This window comes from Piliocolobus tephrosceles, chromosome 5 (assembly GCF_002776525.5).
Source record: "Piliocolobus tephrosceles isolate RC106 chromosome 5, ASM277652v3, whole genome shotgun sequence".
In the NCBI taxonomy this organism is placed as follows: Eukaryota; Metazoa; Chordata; class Mammalia; order Primates; family Cercopithecidae; genus Piliocolobus; species Piliocolobus tephrosceles.
In genome coordinates, this window is record NC_045438.1 from 96,587,581 (window position 1) to 96,603,862 (window position 16,282).

General features: G+C 40.5%; 1 protein-coding gene and 1 pseudogene across 2 annotated transcripts in view; one reads left to right on the top strand and one right to left on the bottom strand.

Moving 5' to 3' along the window:
- Positions 1–16,282, bottom strand: part of MYO6 (myosin VI) — a 164,148-nt gene that overhangs the window by 143,223 nt on the left and 4,643 nt on the right. The window lies entirely within an intron of this gene.
- On the top strand, positions 389–488 carry LOC111547474 (annotated as a pseudogene).

Sequence of the window (16,282 nt, forward strand, 5' to 3'; positions counted from 1 at the left end):
GCCTGGCCAACATGGTGAAACCCCGTCTCTAATAAAAATACAAACAATTAGCCAGCCGTAGTGACGGGCGCCGGTAGTCCCAGCTACTCGGGAGGCTGAGGTAGGAGAATCACATGAGCCCGGGAAGCGGAGGTTGCAGTGATCCGAGATCACACCACTGCATTCCAGCCTGGGTGATAGAGCGAGACTCCATCTCATAAAATAAAATAAAATAAAATGAATTATTTACACCTGGGGGAAAACTCTTTTGTGAAATTTTTTAAAAATCTTGTATTTAAATTCAGGTACAAAATAGATCAGATTATTAACATCCAAATATTCTAAAACTACAGGTAAAAAAAGTTATTTATGTATTCTGCAACACATACTGCCATAAAAACACTGAGAGGTGCTCAATTTGGCAGCACATATACTAAAACTGGAAGGACCCAAAGAAGATCACCATAGTTCCTGGGCAAATGCAAACTGGTGAAATGTTCCAGTTTCTTTTTTATTATTGCGGACACACTGGGCAGCTCTTCCAACATGTAATCCCAGCTACTTAGGAGGCTGAGGAAGGAGAATCACTTGATACCCAGAGTTAAGACCAACCTGGGCAACAAACCTTATTTCATTATTTTTAAAAATGGTGAAAGTGTTTTGGGAGGCAAAATATAATTTCTGTAGTAAATTCATTTATTTAAATCCAAGAAATTTCCACCAATTTAATTGTTTAAGAATAGCATTTGTGGCCGGGGGCAATGGCTCACACCTGAAGTCCCAGCACTTTGGGAGGCCAAGGCAAGCGGATAGCTTGAGCTCAGAAGTTAAGAGACCAGCCTGAGCAACATGGCAAAAGCCCAACTACAAAAATACAAAAATTAGCCGGGCGTGGTGGTGTGCACCTGTAGTCTCAGTTACTCAGAGGCTGAGGTGGGAGAATTGCTTAAACCCAGAAGACAGAGACTGCAATGAGCTGAGATCACGCCACCACACTCCAGCCTGGGCAACAGTGAGACTGTCTCAAAATAAAAAAAAAAAAAAAATTTGTAAATCATGTGTATTTATGAGCTATATACTATTTATAACTATTATGGTTTCTAATTTACATCACTTTCAATGAAACATTTTTTTATTTTACATTCATTCTAATTATTTATTTATATTTATTTATATGTATTAGTATTCAGAATGTAAAAGCTTCAGTGTCTCACTTAAAGACAGGAATGCAACACTCAAGAATAAATTGAGGGCCAGGCACAGTGGCTCATGGCCGTAATCCCAACACTCTGGGAGGCTGAGGTGGGCAGATCACTTGAGGCCAGGAGTTGGCGACCAGCCTAGTCGATATGGTAAAACCCGTCTCTACTAAAAATACAAAATCTTAGCTGGGCGTGGTGGTGCATGCCTGTAATCTCATTTACTCAGGTGGCTGAGGCAGGAGAATCACTTGAATCTGGGAGGCGGAGGTGGCAGTGCACCAAGATTGTGCCACTGCATTCCAGCCTGGGCAACAGAGCAAGACTCCACCTCAAAAAGAAAAAAAAAAAAAAAGAATGAACTGAGGAAGATGACAAAAAATAAAAATACTGCAGCCAACACAAATGTCTGTGAGGATGCCACAAACTGATTCAGCCCCTGTGGGTACAGGCCAAGAACTTTTTATTTCAAATTTTCAAACTATTGTGATGCCACTAATGATGTATAGAAGGTAAAATTAACAGCAAATTCAGAGGAAAACATAGGTATGCCCAGAATCTAATCCAATATATGTATACATATATTTAAAATATTTTTGCATTGCTTTACTCACTGACTAAAAAACATACAATAACACATAAATTGAAAGAAGACTGTCCTTTATTCGGAACTTGACCAAAAGGTGTTCATCATGCTGGAAAAATCACATTATAGAGCAATGCTAATAAAGATATTTGAGTTGCCAATTACAACACTTGCATATTAGTCTAATTTACAGTTGCTGCATTCATGATTATTCTACATGTAGTTGTTAGTAGCATCTTACTACTTTATTCTGCCTTGTAGTAGAGGAGTGTGTGCACCTTCACAAACTGAAATAAACAATATATTTAATGTAATTACTATAATTAATAATTTAATAAATTTCCTTTATGTTAGAATACTGTATTAATTTTTAAATGTATATATCTGTATATGTATACATACATAAAATATACACACACACGTATATGTGTAGGTAATACTGTCTACTAGTCTTTTTCTTTTTTTTGAGACAGAGTCTAGCTCTTTTGCCCACACTGGAGTGCAATGGTGTGGTCTCTGCTCACTGCAACCTTCACCTCCTGGGTTCAGGTGATTCTCCTGCCTCAGCCTCCCAAGTAGCTGGGATTACAGGTACCCGCCACCCCACCCAGCTAACTTCCGTATTCTTCATAGAGACGGGATTTCGCCATGTTGGCCAGGATAGTCTCAAGCTCCTGGCCTCAAGTGATCTGCCTGCCTTAGCCTCCAAAAGTGCTGGGATTACAGGTATGAGCCACCATGCCCAGCCTGCTTTTTCCTTTGAGACAGTGTCTCACTCTGTTACCCAGGCTGAAGTTCAGTGGTGCGATTATATCACACTGCCATCTCAAACTCCCAGGCTCAATCCTCCCACTTCAGCCTCCAAAATAGCTGGAACTAGAGTCAACGCAACCACGCCCAGCTAATTTTTTTTTATTTTTAGTAGAGAGGAAGTTTTGCTATGTTGTCCAGACTGGTCTTAAACTACTGAGCTCAAACGATCCTCCCACCTCAGCCTCCCAAAAGTGTTAGATTATAGGCATAAATCACTGAGCCTAGCCTTTTCTTTTTTTTTCTTTGAAGTTATTGCTATATCGCTCAGTGCAGTGGCATGATCATAGTTCACCGCAGCCTCAAACTCCTGAGTTCAAGCGATCCTCCCACCTCAGCCTCCTGAGCAGGTGGGACTAGATTCACGTGCCATCACTTCTGGTAATTTTTTTTTTAAGAGGTGAAATAAATAGATGAAACTTGATTCTAGAGCACTGGGTAAGAGTTCAGAAATATCTTCCCTACAGAATTTTATTATATTATAGCACAAAAAGAAACGTTTATTTTTGGCCAGATACAGTGGTGCATGCCTGTAATCTCACCACTTTGGGAGGCTGAGGCAGGCAGATCACCTGAGGTCAGGAATTCAAGACCAGTCTAGCCAACATGGTGAAACTCTGTCTCTACTAAAAATACAAAAATAAGCCAGGTGTGGTAGTGTGCGCCTGTAGTCCCAGCTACTCGGGAAGCTGAGGCTCGAGAATCGCTTGAACCCAGGAGGTGGAGGTTGCAGTGAGCTGAGATTGCACCACTGCACTCCAGCCTGGGCAAGAGCGAGACTCTGTCTCAAAAAAAGAAAAAAAGGAAAATAAAAAAAGCTTATTTTTTTAAGTCATAGCCGTATATGTGAAATTACCCCTAAATTTTTTAACTGCACAAAACTGACAGGAAAAATGAACTCCAAACTAAGAGACTTACGAATTAATTATCTTTTCTGTCAGTGGTTACCTATCTGATCTTTTTTTTTTTTTTTTTTGCACCCGGCCAAACCTTCAAGTCTTTTAAGCCCTCTAAACCAGTTTCCTCAAGTTCTTGTATGGAATTGGAATTAAATTAACTCTAGGATAATGTCCAATTCTAACATTCTAGGTTTCTACCTATCTAGTATTCATGAAACCTGAACACATTCACAACTCAGGAGGACAATTATTCAGACCAGCAGTTCTCTTTATGTATAGCCAATGGACCCTTTCAGAGGGTAAAAAAGGTCACAACTATTTTCATAATAATACTGAGACATTTGTCTTTTTCACTGTGGTTACATTTGCACCAAGGATGTAGAAGCAATGATGGATAAAACTTCTAGAGCTTTAGCTAGTATCAAGGCAGTGGCACCAAAACATACCAGTAGTCACTGTACTTAATGTTATAACGATAAAATTTGAGCCTTCAAGTGAAAAGCACAAAAGTAGACCTTATATCTGCCCCCCTGGCTATAAAAGCCTTCCAATAATTAAAGAAGTTTATACTAAGAATATAATTTTTGGCCAGGCATGGTGGCTCGAGCCTGTAATCCCAGCACTTTGGGAGGCCAAGGTGGGCGGATCACGAGGTCAGGAGATCGAGACCATCCTGGCCAACATGGTGAAACCCCGTCTCTATTAAAAATACAAAAAATTAGCTGGGCATGGTGGTGGGCCCCTGTAGTCCCAGCTACTCGGGAAGCTGAGGTAGGAGAATAGTGTGAACCCGGGAGGCGGAGCTTGCAGTGAGCCGAGATCGCGCCACTGCACTCCAGCCTGGGCGACAGAGCGAGACTCCATCTCAAAAAAAAAAAAAAAGAATGTAATTGTTTGATATCATCTAAATTTGAAAGATCTGCTAATTTTTATATTTTTAGTAGAGACGGGGTTTTACCATGTTGGCCAGGCTGGTCTTGAACTCATGGCCTCAAGTGATCTGCCTGCCTCAGCCTCTGAAAGTGCCTGGCCTGGATCAAATCATTTTAAAATTTCTAATACAGTGAATATTAATAGATATAATCCACATAAACAAAATCTTTATGTGGTCTTCAGTAATTTCTAAATGTGTAAAAAAGTCCTGAGATCTGAGATCCACTGATCAAACAAAACCTTACAAAGCCTCTTGCTAGGCAGTTTATACCCTCTAGTAATTCACAATCTAGTTAGAGTAGACAAGAATGAAGGAAGATACACATACATCACATAACCTTTGATGTACATTATAATACCAGTATAACCCAAAATAGTAAATTTGTGGTGGCTACTTTCAAAGATTTAATTCAAGCAGTTACTGAAAGATGGGTAAGAATGACTAAAGAAAAGTGCACTCCAGACAAAGGGTTGGTTTGAACAAGACTAACGAGAAAGGAGAATGGAGACATGTTTGGGGAAGAAGCCAACAGGGCTAGAGCGAAGGAGAATGGCAGAGTGTGATGAGTGCTATAGTGAAAAAGTGGGCCAAGATTAGGTCACGAAGGATTTTGAATCACACAATAAGAGTTTAGAGACCAGCCATGGTGGCCCACATCCATAATCCCAGCACTTTGGGAAGCTGAGGTGGAGGATCACTTGAGCCCAGGAGTTCGAGGCTGCCATGATCTATAATAGTGCAAATGCAGTCCAGCCTGGATGAGAGTGAGACTCTATCTCTAAAAAACAAAAAAAGAAATAGCTGAAGAGGCTGGAAAAGAATAATGCTCTAAATGAGGCCACTGGATCTATTAATTAGGTTATAAAGTAGTCACTGTTGAGCGTTTACAGACAGAGCACAAATCACAATGAGTCTGGGATCAAGACCTCATTAGCATTATATTAACTACAGGAAACAAATATTTTACCCAGGGTTACACAAAAATGTTTTTCCAAAGAGTAGTTTGTCTTTCAACTATAAATTTGTAAGTTATCGCTCTAAAATTTTTTATTTTCAGATAATTTATTTCAGAATCATAAAATACTGATTCTAGCACTTAAGTAGAACTCCAGCATTTACCTAATTAATTTTATAACAAAATAATATACTATGGTGTTACATACTGAACCTCAACCTACTGCCTAAAAGAATATTATTCTTACTGTAGATAAGCCTACCAAAGTACATTTTAGTGCAAATCCAACAAGTGACATTTATTCAAGGAATAAAACTATTATTCAATCCTTTTTTGTTAGCAATATGAAGTACAATGTAAGATCAAATTTCATTTTGGCATGTTTATATCGCTAGAACTATGTTTATGCAAAAGTAATATGTGAAAAATCCATATTTTATTAATATAATCTAGAAAAACAATCATTTGTTTTATACAAAGATTCCTCTCTTTACAAAAGAAATTATCACTGAGATACTTTAAATACAAAGCTTTCCCAGAATAATAAAAAAAATTATGCCGGGCACGGTGGCTCACACCTGTAATCCCAGCACTTTAGGAGGCCAAGGGGGGAGGATCATGAGGTTAGGAGTTCAAGACCAGCCTGGCCAAGATGGTGAAATCCCGTCTCCACTAAAAAAATACAAAAATTAGCCAGGTGTGGGGCAGGTGCCTATAATCCCAGCTGCTCAGGAGGCTGAGGCAGGAGAATCGCTTGATCTCGGAGGGTCGAGGTTGCAGTGAGCCGAGATCATGCCACTGCACTCCAGCCTGGGCGACAGAGTAAAACTCCATCTCAGAAATAAAAAAAAATAAAAATAAAAATTACAGGTCAGATGCAGTGGCTCATGCCTATAATCCCAGCATTTTAGGAGGCCAAGGCAGGAGGATCACTTGAGGCCAGGAGTTCAAGACCAGCCTGGGCAACACAGTAAGATCCCCGTCTCTACAAAAAAAAAAAAAAAATTTAAATTACAATTCAATTCATTATTTAATTTACACAAAACTTTACAGCAATACACTTGCTTAAAGCACATACATCAAGTATATAATTATAACAGGTATATAACTAAAACAGGTAGTTGTTAAGAGATTTAAAAGGCAAGAGCTGTAGACAATGGCTTAGATTTGGGTCTAGGAGTTCTCCCCTCTCTCATCCACTGGCAGGGGAGGCTGGAGCCCTGTGTAGAGCAGAAATCTGAGGGTGAGTCTGGCTCAAAAGGAAAGTGGGTATCACAGAAGAACTGTCTCCCCTGGACTTGAAAGTGGGCCATAGATGCATGATTGTCACCATTTTACTATTCTTTGTGTAGGGAGATAAAAACAGAACAGATTAACCCTTAAGGGATTTTCAAAGCGCTGAGTGTTTAAAAGAGCATACAGAAAAAGTGAGCTTAGAATTCTAAATGGAGCACAGACTCTGGAGCCAGAACATCTGAAAGCATCTTTTGACTCTACTCCTTACTACTTCTATCACCTTCTCAAATCACTTAGACCTCAGCTCTCTCAGCTATAAAATGGGACAATAAGAATAGTCACCTCATAGGGTCAATGTGAGAATTAAATGGGAAAATAACTGCAAAACACTCAAAGAGACAGCATATAATTGGCCCTCAAGAATTGTTATAATCATGACTGGGCGCGGGGGCTCACGCCTGTAATCCCAGCACTTTGGGAGGCCAAGGTGGGCAGATCATGAGGTCAGGATATCGAGACCATCCTGGCTAACACGGTGAAACCCCATCTCGACTAAAAATACAAAAATTAGCTACTACCTCGTCTCTACTAAAAATTAGCTGGGCATGGTGGCAGGTGCCTGTAGTCCCAGGTACTCGGGAGGCTGATGCAGGAGAATGGCATGAACCTGGGAGGTGGAGCTTGCAGTGAGTTGAGATTGCACCACTGCAGTCCAGCCTGGGAGACAGAGTGAGACTCCATCTCAAAAAGAAAAAAACTGTTATAATTACACTGTGCTAGGATGATTTTAGATCACTCATTCAGCCCATCATTACAATATACTGCTACCCCAAACCATCTGACATAAACCTTTCACTGTTCAATCATGCTGACCTACTCTGTTGTCCACATGTTCCGAAAATACTAATCTATATCAGTGTTATATACTAAACAGCAGAAACCTAGAAAACAGGACCAAAGTCCATGATACTCTGGGCCAGTTCCAGAAACACATCTTTAATAAATAATAGCTCTCTGTATACAGTTGCGCATCTGGCAAAAAGGGGGGGAAAAATGTGTGTGTGCGTATGTGTGCGTGTGTGTGTGTGCGTGTGTGTGTGTTTTAAAAGCCCATTTGCTAACATACTAGCATCACTGTATGCAGCCACCAGGCTATCTCCATTTTTACTAATGACTTACTAAATCACCAAATTGGTTTATAAATTCCTAACTTATCCTCACTTTCCTTCAAAAAAAAAAAAAAAAAAAAAAGGCTTATTAGTAGAATGCATCCCCATAAAATATAACATTAAATTCTGATAGAAATAAGTACTTTCTGGTTGCTAAAACATCTGTCGTGACAGCTGGTCATATGGTCAAACTCATTCAATTTCCATCCTTCTTTTCCCTCCTCCCATACATGAAAGAAAATCTTTCTTTAACATAAACCTCTTCAATTAGCTATTTGAATACATGATGACTAGTTTTTCACTTTACATTCATCTGTTTTCTCCATCATCTCAGTGACCAATACAAGCCACGGTTTTGTTTGAAATATCAAGCACAAGAATAATAAATACATAAAGTATTTTCTTCATTCTTCTCATCCTAAAGATGAACCATGATGAACAAGAGCAGAGAAACTAATACATTCCTCTTCAAAACACACACAGGTTCTTTGTTCTTCCCCCAGATACTAAGACCAAAAGGATAACAGACAGCAAATCATGCCCACAAACCAAAACACAGCTGGTTCATCTAATTTTAGAAAAAAAATAACAAGGAAGAAGAGAAAAGTTCTCTCTGAAATAACTCAATCCTCAAATCAAGGAAATTCAGAGAATACAACATGGAAAAACTAAGAGCCTCAAATATCTCCTGCGGGATACTAATTCCATCAATGTCAAATCCAAATAAACAATATGTTTTTAGAAGATCCCACAAAAGTCTGAAATCACTCCTTTAAAAAAAAAGAAAAGAAAAAAAGAAAAAAGCCCACTTACGGAGAAAATATCTAAATGGTTGGTTTCCAACCACAGGTGTACAGGTGTTATTCAGTTGATTCCAAACCTGTTTCTCATTTTCACCATACGCTTTAAAAAAGACAAGCTGGGAAACACATTTGTTTGTTTTTTTAACTCAGTTATAACATTTATATCCAGAAATATACTTTATTTATATGCTAAATTCTCACAGCCAGATGTTTATTAATTTGCTCAACCCTGCACAAGATGGCTCTTCCTTTTTTGGAGGTCATGAACAAGGCCCTCTTTAGCTGCTTCTTAATCTGAGTAAGATCTTGTACTTCTTTTTAACTGGAATCCTCAAGAGAAGAAAGAAAATATAAGTCATAATCTAATTGTTTTGGGGGGAGTATTACTTATATCCCTAGAAGTGTTCATACCATCTCTTTAAGAAGAGAAAACATTTTCTTTAGTAACCCCTAAGGAATCTATCCGAAATAAAGAGCACAAACTTTTCGCCAGAACTAAGATTAACTAGGTAAAATTGGCATTAGCAAAATATCAGCTACTGCATGATAACAGCAAATTGCAACAGATTTATACAGAAATTTAATGTGTCCTCAAAAGGACTTCGGAAGGATGAACAACTATTTCCCAACAGTCTTGTTTCCATTAACTATTACCATATCAACACTATGTTCTAGTGTTCTTGTTGTCAAAAAAAAATCCAGGTGAATACGAAGTATAAATACCAGAAAAGCAAAAGACTTATTGCCAAAATATTTTTAATTTAGTCACTAAAGATTTTTAATGAATGAAACATGTATTCCATTAAACCAGGACTGCCTAGTGAAGAAAATTTCAGAAAACCTCAGCGAAGTATAACAATATATTAACAAAAGTGCTTTGTGTTAACAGACCTAGATTATGTTTCTTGTTGGGTTATATGGATCATCAAAAGTTCCTAAAATAATTGTTTGGTTAAATGAGAAAGTGATTAAACTATTTCTCAAAGCATGTATAAAACAATTAGTCCCAAGCATTTTGCAGATGTATCACAATGCTATAAGTTTTTTTAAATGTACCAAGGAAATGCTACAAATCCCGAAAAGTTCTAAATAATGTCCTAGTTAATCTCCATTTGCTCCCTTATATCCTCAATTCCTTCTCTGCTCTTGCACTGGAAGAATGAGCCTTAAAAAAAAAAAAAATCATTTGGGCTCCCCAGCTGGGTTCTAGTAAAGTCAGTCACTGGTGGAGACTTGGAGGAAGAGGGAGGTGAGATCAGGGAACCTCCCTTCATGCCCCGCCTGCTTCAAAACCGCAGCTCCCTCTAGCCCTCCTCCACAATGCCAGCTTTCTGCTCTGGTAATTTCTGAAGAACTAGGAGTTTCTTACTGTTTCTAATCCCTGAGCACTTTACCACACTTGTTTGTTCTCTAACCTCTGCAAATAGCCTCTTCACGTGAACCATCAAGGTAAAATCTCTTTCCTTTTGGGACTTTGCCTGATAAGACTAACAATACCAAGTCTGATTATTCAACAGCACACTATCTAAAGAAATCTAAGTTTTTAACAGTTTTTAAGATCTATAGAAACGGCCAGGCACTGTGGCTCACTCCTGTAATCCCAGCACTTTGGGAGAGTGAGGCAGGTGGATCAGCTGAGGTCAGGAGATCGAGACCAGCCTGGCCAACATGGTGAAACCTCGTCTCCATTAAAACTACAAAAATTAGCCGGGCATGGTGGCACATGCCTGTAATTCCAGCTACTCAGGAGGCTGAGGCAGGAGAATCACTTGAACCTGGGAGGGGGAGACTGCAGTGAGCTGAGATCATGCCACTGCACTCCAGCCTGGGCAACAGGGTGAGACTCCGTCTCAAAAAAAAAATTAAAAAAAAGATCTACACAAACATGTATTTATACATTTTTACTATATGTATAATTATTAAAAATTAACAATTTTTAACTAACATTAACTAATCGCCTCCAAATGAAGCTAGTTAAAAAGCTCAGGCCAGGTGCAGAGGCTCACACCTGTAATCCCAATACTTTGGGAGGCCAAGGCGGGCGGATCATGAGATCAGGAGATGGAGACCATCCTGGCTAACACAGCGAAACCCTGTCTCTATTAAAAATAAGAAAAATTAGCTGGGCGTGGTGGCAGGCGCCTGTAGTCCCAGCTACTCGGGGGGCTGAGGCAGGAGAATAGAGTGAACCCAGGAAGCGCAGCTTGCAGACAGCCAAGATCACGCCACTGTACTTCAGTCTGGGCGACAGAGCAAGACTCCATCTCAAAAAAAAAAAAAAAAAAAAAGCTGAAACAGTCATTACAATTTAATTTAGATGCGAAATTTAACACTGCATTGTCTTCTCCATATAAATGCTATAAGCCCCAAATAAGCTTAAAAAAAAAGTCAATGGGCTGGGCGTGGTGGCTCACACCTGTAATCCTAGCACTTTGGGAGGCCCAGACAGGCGGATCACGAGGTCAGGAGATTGAGACCATCTTGGCTAACATGCTGAAACCCCATCTCTACTAAAAATACAAAAAAAATTAGTCAGCGATAGTGGTGGGCACCTGTAGTCCCAGATACTCCGGAGGCTGAGGCAGGAGAATGGCGTGAACCCGGGAGTCGGAACTTGCAGTGAACCGAGATTGCACCACCACACTCCAGCCTGGGCGACTGAGCAAGACTCCATCTCAAAAAAAAAAAAAAAAAGTCAATGAAGAGATTCTGGTAACATATTTCACTTTCCTCTACCACACACTGCCTGGTTAACCCAAACAAATTGTCGTTATTCTTGTTGAAGCCCTCCCTAACCATAAGATAAAGAAAAAGTTTAAGCCAGTAGTTCTCTAATTCCAGTGTGCACATAAATCAAAAGGGAAGCTTGCAAACATAGTGAAACCCCGTGTCTACTAAAAATACAAAAATTGGCTGGGCATGGTGGCATGCGCCTGTAGTCCCAGCTACTCAGGAGGCTGAGGCAGGAGAATTATTTGAACCCAGGAGGCGGAGGGTGTGGTGAGCCAAGATCATGCCACTGCACTCCAGCCTGGGCAACAGCATGAGTTTTCATCTCGAAAAAAAAAAACAGCCAACTTTGGCCAGGTGCAGTGGCTCAAGCCTGTAATCCCAGCACTTTGGGAGGCCGAGACGGGTGGATCACGAGGTCAGGAGATCGAGACCATCCTGGCTAACCCGGTGAAACTCCGTCTCTACTAAAAAAATACAAAAAACTAGCTGGGCGAGGTGGCGGGCGCCTGTAGTCCCAGCTACTCGGGAGGCTGAGGCAGGAGAATGGCGTAAACCTGGGAGGCGGAGGATGCAGTGAGCTGAGATCCGGCCACTGCACTCCAGCCTGGGCGACAGAGCGAGACTCCGTCTCAAAAAAAAAAAAAAAAAAAGCCAACTTCAAGATTCCAACCAAATCACTAATATATTGCTTTTCTTGGTTTTGTTTGAAAATTCCACATTAAATATGGCAAAAAAAAAAAAAAACAGTAACAATAATAATGAATGCACAATATGTGCTAGCCAGTGTGATCTGTGTTTTACATGTATTACTATCTAATTCAATCCTCACAAGAACCACACCAGGTAGGTAATATTGTTACTTCCATTTTATAGATGAGAAAACTGAAGCCCAGATAAATGAAATAATTTGACCAAGTTAATAAATGACAGGATTGCCTCAGGTCTGCCTATCCTCTTACCCAGGAGCTGGACAAGAAAGCACTGTGCTTAAATGCAACTCTGGAGCCCAGGGCTGTCAGAGAGACGATTAAGCCTGACAACCAAGTAGTCAGGCAAGTAATACTCTCCCATCTCCTCCCAACCCCAATTCCCACCCCTCACCCAACAAGCTATCCTGACACTCCACACCTATCACTCCCACCTCCGTGAGGTGTCACACATCCTAATAGAACATCAGAAGTCTGTCTCTATATGTGTGTGTGTGTATACATATATACACACACACACATAAGTACCCTTCCACATTAGTATCTACTACATGCTTAGACCTAACAGAGACCCAAATTCCAGCACCACCAAATAAGCCTGAGGAAATTTAACAGCTCTGCCCCTCAGTTTCCTAATCTGTAAAATGAAGGTCATAACACCAACACCACTGAGATGACAGTGATTGAGCTAATGTATACAAAAGTACTCACTTGGCGTAGTATCTAACATGGTAGTAAAAGCTCAATAAACAATAGCTGCTATCAGCCAGGCACGGTGGCTCACGCCTGTAATCTCAGCAGTTTGGGAGGCCAAGATGGGCAGATCACCTCAAGTTCGAGACCAGCCTGGCCAACATGGTGAAACCCCATCTCTACTAAAAATACAAAAATTAGCCGGGCATGGTCACAAGCACCTGTAATCCCAGCTACCTGGGAGGCTGAGGCAGGAGAATCTCTTGAACCCAGGAGGTGGAGGTGGCAGTGAGCCAAGATCGCACCACTGCACTTCAGCCTGGGTGACAGAGCAAGTCTCTGTCTCAAAAAAAGAAAAAACAATAGCTGCTATTAAAATTATACTTTGCTAACCTCTTCTCTTACAACACCAACATATCAATCCTACTCCCATTTATTTTTTGCTTGCATGTTGTTGGTTTTTTTGAGACAGAATCTGGCTACGTTGCCTAGGCTGGCCTGGAACACCTGGGCTCAAGCATTCCTCCCGCCTTAGCCTCCTGAGTAGCTGGGACTACAGGCACGCATCACCGTGTTCAACTCTAGTTCCCACTTATTTTATCTCACTTTTCTTTGCTGAAAGTGTGACAAATGATGGAACATACTTACATTTATCAAAGCAGGTTGGTAACAGTGCCATAACCCAATAGTCTGGGAGTCTTTGACAGACGGGTTAGGAGTAGAATATTCCAGAGCAAATAAGTCATGCAGTAGCCCTCAAATTGCACCACTCTGACAACTGTCTATTTCCCAACTTTAGGGTCAGCCCTGTTGATTACATCCTAGTATGAAGAGTCTATAATTAACTTAACTCAAAACAACAATAAAACGTCAGTACAGGGGCTTGGTCTTAATTTAATCACTGTATCCCTAGCACTTAGAATAGTGCCCAGTCCGTGGTAGACACTCAAGTATGTTGTATATAAATGAAGACATAAAGGAACTAACACAGACACACACACACACAGAGTTCTTTAGTGAGTCTTTACAAGGACAGTTGTAACTATCAGATCACTACCAATGCACAAAGTAACAAAAGTTATTTTCAAAATTCCCCCAGAACATTTTTCTCCTTCCTTTTAACTAATTGTTGGTTTTCTTTAAAAATTCTCCAACTGGAACAGCTAATTACCAATTTCAGTCTAGCAATCTATTAAAAATGTTAAAGTAGTTCCATAATGATGCATCATGCTCATCTTCTACCTTCCATTAAAAGAAAATAACCTGTAACAATTTAACAATCACCATTTTAGTGACCCTAAGTTTTAAGAACTTCCTGAACCACCTGACTTGAAGCCATAAGGTGAGGTTAAATACATAAGCAATAGGGGGAAAGGGGAGAACTTACTACTTTGGGACTACACAGAGAAAAGTTCCATTCTCAATAATGCTTCTAAGTAGCCACATTGACCTTGAACAAGTTACTTAATTTTAAGTAATGTATTTATTTAGAGACGGGATCTTGCTCTGTCACCTAGACTGGAGTGCAGTGGTGCAATCACGGCTCACTACAGCCTTGACCTATCAGGCTCAGGAGACCCTCCCACCTCAGCCTCCTACATAGCTAGGACTATAGGCGTGCACCACCACACCCAGCTAATTTTTGTATAATATTTTTTTGTGAAAGGGTTTCACCTCCAGGCTGTTCTCAAACTCCTGGGCTAAAGTGATTCTTCCACCTCAGCCTCCCAAAGTGCTGGGATTACCAGCGCGAGCCACCACAAGCAGTCAGTATTTTTAATTTTTTGAGTTTCCATTTCCTCACCTATAGAAAAGGAATAAATTTACTAAATCTACTTCATTGAGTTGTTTTAAGGACCAAATGCATATACAATTATATTAAAGCAATAAAATGCCATACGAATATGTTAATAGCTTTTGACACATATGTCTATATGTCTTTGGATTTTAAATGGATGATTTCTATTTATTTTTTCCTATCTCTGCAACTCTTCCCATTTCCTGAATCCAAAGATATGCCAGGACAGGGAGGAATCAGTTCACACTTGACATATCTAAAACACAGTGGGCCCTCAGTAAATATTTGTTGAAAAAGGTGTTCATCCACATATATTAGAAATCAGGCCGGGCGCGGTGGCTCAAGCCTGTAATCCCAGCACTTTGGGAGGCCGAGACGGGCGGATCACGAGGTCAGGAGATCGAGACCATCCTGGTTAACCCGGTGAAACCCCGTCTCTACTAAAAATACAAAAAACTAGCCGGGCGAGGTGGCGGGCGCCTGTAGTCCCAGCTACTCGGGAAGCTGAGGCAGGAGAATGGCATAAACCCGGGAGGCGGAGCTTGCAGTGAGCTGAGATCCGGCCACCGGCCACTGCACTCCAGCCCGGGCGACAGAGCAAGACTCCATCTCAAAAAAAAAAAAAAAAAAAAAATCAAAAAATTCTGCCACACAAAATATATTACTTTGTAAAGGTTAGGCAGTGGCTTACTTTCTCTTTCTTTTTTTTTTTTTTTGTTTGAGACGGAGTCTCACTCAATCGCCCAGGCTGGATTGCAGTGGCACAATCTCAGCACACTGCAACTTCCACTTGCCAGGTTCAAGTGATTCTTGTGCCTTAGCCTCCCGAGTAGCTGGGATTACAGGCACCCACCACCATACCCAGCTAACTTTTGTATTTTTAGTAGAGATGGGTTTCACCATGTTGCCCAAGCTGCTCTCAACTCCTGACCTCAGGTGATCTGCCCACCTTGCCCTCTCAAAATGCTGGGATTACAGGTGTGAGCCACCGTGCCCCAGCCAGGTTATTTTCAAATAAAATAACAAATGACCTAACATACTCAAAAGATGACTGTGTTTTTGTAGGAGTTTCCTTTGTGCACATTACTCAGCTTGATATTTACCCCATGTGAATATACACTGAAGGAATGTGCTTCGGTGTTTTGGTTTCACTTGAGACATGCCTTCGGTATAAAAAATTATTTCCTCTCTCTTTAGCACCAGCAAGATTTCTAAAGATGCCAGATTTCTTCTTTAGGTTTTACTTTCTATGCTTCAGTACTCACAGAGAAAACTTTTGGTGGACTTATGGTCATTTCTCAAACCATTATGTCATTCGTACATTAATAAGAAAAATAAGCTAATTTTTGAAAACAGTAACTAGAAAGACACTGCAAAATATTTACAGATTCCAGTCCACTCAGATTTGTCAAATAAATCAGAAACATTTTAAATGCAAAAGATCCTGGTTCCTCTGAACATTATATAATGCCAGCAAGGCATGGTAGCTCATGCCTGTAATCCCAGTACTCTGGGAGTCTGAAACAGCACATCATCTGAGCTGAGGAGTTCAAGACCAACCTGGGCAACATGGCAAATCCCTTGTCTACCAGAAATACAAAAAAGTTAGCCAGGTATGGTGACATATACCTGTGGTCCCAGCTACTCGGGAGACTGAGGTGGGTGTGTCACTTGAGCCTGGGAGATGGAAGCTGCAGTAAGCCGAGATCATGCCACTGCACTCCAACCTGGATGACAGAATGAGACCCTGTCTCCAAAAAAAAAAAAAAAAAAAAAAAAAA